Source organism: Anomaloglossus baeobatrachus, chromosome 4 (assembly GCF_048569485.1).
Source record: "Anomaloglossus baeobatrachus isolate aAnoBae1 chromosome 4, aAnoBae1.hap1, whole genome shotgun sequence".
Taxonomy (NCBI): domain Eukaryota; kingdom Metazoa; phylum Chordata; class Amphibia; order Anura; family Aromobatidae; genus Anomaloglossus; species Anomaloglossus baeobatrachus.
In genome coordinates this window covers 24,245,374-24,248,631 of record NC_134356.1, presented here as the reverse complement: position 1 = coordinate 24,248,631, position 3,258 = coordinate 24,245,374, and positions in this window count along the sequence as shown.

Genomic DNA, 3,258 nt, shown 5'->3' with positions numbered 1-3,258 from the left:
GAAGTGATTTCATGAAATCATGATGTCACCGGAAGGGGCGGGGCCTCACCTGTGCCGTGCAGTTCTGTGGTCGGGAAGCAGCAGGGTTGCGTCTAGTTCAGAGTTGATTTTTTGTGGTCCTCAAAAAATCAACTCTGATCTAGCTGCTTCAGTAGTGAGCCGGCTATATCGGAGTTGATTTTTGGAGGCCTCATTTTTCCACTCTGATCTAGCCGGCTCACTACTGAAGTGTCTAGATCAGAGTGGGTTTTTTGTGGTCCTCATTTTTTCAACTCTGATCTAGACGGTTCAGTGCTGAGGTGACTAGATCAGAGTTGATTTCTTGAGGCCTCGCTGTAGTCACATGTTTTTGGTCACCTCATTTTATCCACTCTGTTCTAGCTGCTTCACCAGTGAGGTGGCTAGATCAGAGTTGATTTTTTGATGATCTCTGTGATCTTTTCTCCATACAACACAGTTCAGTTTCTACAGCAGGGGCTGGAATCAGATTTATAAGGCTACTTTCACACATCCGGCTTGAGCTCTGCGGCTCAATCCGGCTGTGCAAGCTATGCAACGGATGCGGTGAAAACACCGCATCCTTTGCATAAGTTTTTCCTGTGCGGCCAGTCCGGTTTTTGCCGCTTGCGGCATGCTACTGAGCATGCGCAGTGGCAAAAACCGCATTCGGCGGCCGGATGCGGTTATTGCCGCATCGCGCCGCATCCGGCCGCCATAGGCATGCATTGAAAAATGCGCCGCATCGGCCGAATGCGGCGCGATGCGGTTTTTTTTGCCGCACGAAAAAACGTGCCAGGCAACGTTCCATCCGGCCGCCGCATCGGCTAAATCTGCCGCATGCGGCAAAAACCGGACGGAACGCAAGGCCATGCGGCACAATGCGGCACTAATTAAAGTCTATGCAGGAAAATCGCAACCGGCAGCAAAAAAAAACGGTTGCGATTTTCCTGCAAAGTGCCGGATTGTGCCGCATAGCAAAAACCGGAGGTGTGAAAGTAGCCTAATTGGAATGATTTCCTGTTTTTATTTATTAGATGCTCACACTGTTATATTTATTATTTTTTTCCAAAGGGCAAATTTTTATTTTCATTATTATTATAACTTACATTTTATTATTGCTTTTTACAATATAAATAATCACACACAGCGCTGATTGTTCAGTTTTGCTGGAATTTTAATTTTACCGTATTTCCACGAGTCGTGGCCGCAGGACTGACATTGAAAGAGTAGGTGGAGCCTCACAAGGAAAAACGGAACCGCGCAGCTGACAGTCTTCATAACTTACCATATTGGATCAGAGTGGATTTTTTGAGGATCTCCCTGTAGCCTTCATTCTGTACAGTTTGGTACTGAGGTGACTGAAATTCAGTTTTTTGAAGAGTGGGAGGAGCCTCACGGCGAAAAACGTAACAGAGCGCAGCCGAGAAAGTGCTTATAATTTCACACATTGTGTCGTAGTGGATTTTTTGAGGACCTCATTTTAGCCACTACATTATGTATATTTGGAACTGAGGTGACTGGAATGGATTTTTTCGAATAGTGGGAGGAGCATCAAAGCAAAAACCGTAACAGAGCGCAGCTGAAAGTCCTCATAATATCCACATTGTGTCGTAGTGGATTTTTTGAGGACCTCATTTTAGCCACTCCGTTCTAGCTGCTTCAGTAGTGAGCCATCTATATCAGAGTGGATTTTTTGAGGATCTCATTTTAGCCACTACATTATGTATATTTGGTACTGAGGTGACTGGAATGGATTTTTTTGAATAGTGGGAGGAGCCTCAAAGCAAAAACCGTAACAGAGTGCAGCTGAAAGTCCTCATAATATCCACATTGTGTCGTAGTGGATTTTTTGAGGATCTCATTTTAGCCACTCCGTTCTAGCTGCTTCAGTAGTGAGCCGTCTATATCAGAGTGGATTTTTTGAGGATCTCATTTTAGCCACTACATTTTGTATATTTGGTACTGAGGTGACTGGAATGGATTTTTTTGAATAGTGGGAGGAGCCTCAAAGCAAAAACCGTAACAGAGCGCAGCTGAAAGTCCTCATAATATCCACATTGTGTCGTAGTGGATTTTTTGAGGACCTCATTTTAGCCACTCCGTTCTAGCTGCTTCAGTAGTGAGCCATCTATATCAGAGTGGATTTTTTGAGGATCTCATTTTAGCCACTACATTATGTATATTTGGTACTGAGGTGACTGGAATGGATTTTTTCGAATAGTGGGAGGAGCATCAAAGCAAAAACCGTAACAGAGCGCAGCTGAAAGTCCTCATAATATCCACATTGTGTCGTAGTGGATTTTTTGAGGACCTCATTTTAGCCACTCCGTTCTAGCTGCTTCAGTAGTGAGCCGTCTATATCAGAGTGGATTTTTTGAGGATCTCATTTTAGCCACTACATTTTGTATATTTGGTACTGAGGTGACTGGAATGGATTTTTTTGAATAGTGGGAGGAGCCTCAAAGCAAAAACCGTAACAGAGCGCAGCTGAAAGTCCTCATAATATCCACATTGTGTCGTAGTGGATTTTTTGAGGACCTCATTTTAGCCACTCCGTTCTAGCTGCTTCAGTAGTGAGCCATCTATATCAGAGTGGATTTTTTGAGGATCTCATTTTAGCCACTACATTATGTATATTTGGTACTGAGGTGACTGGAATGGATTTTTTCGAATAGTGGGGGGAGCATCAAAGCAAAAACCGTAACAGAGCGCAGCTGAAAGTCCTCATAATATCCACATTGTGTCGTAGTGGATTTTTTGAGGACCTCATTTTAGCCACTCCGTTCTAGCTGCTTCAGCAGTGAGCCGTCTATATCAGAGTGGATTTTTTGAGGACCTCATTTTAGCCACTACATTATGTACATTTGGTACTGAGGTGACTGGAATGGATTTTTTTGAAGAATGGGAGGAGCCTCAAAGCTAAAAACGTAACAGAGCGCAGCTGAAAGTCCTCATAATATCCACATTGTATCGTAGTGAATTTTTTGAGGACCTCATTTTAGCCACTCCGTTCTAGCTGCTTCAGCAGTGAGCCGTCTATATCAAAGTGGATTTTTTAAGGACCTCATTTTAACAACTACATTATGTACAGTTTGGTACTGAGGTGACTGGAATGGATTTTTTCGAAGAGTGGGAGGAGCCTCAAAGCAAAAAAACGTAACTGAGCGCAGCCGAAAGTCCTCATAATATACACATTGAATCGGAGTGGATTTTTTGAGGACCTCATTTTAGCCACTCTGTTCTAGGTGATTCAGCAGT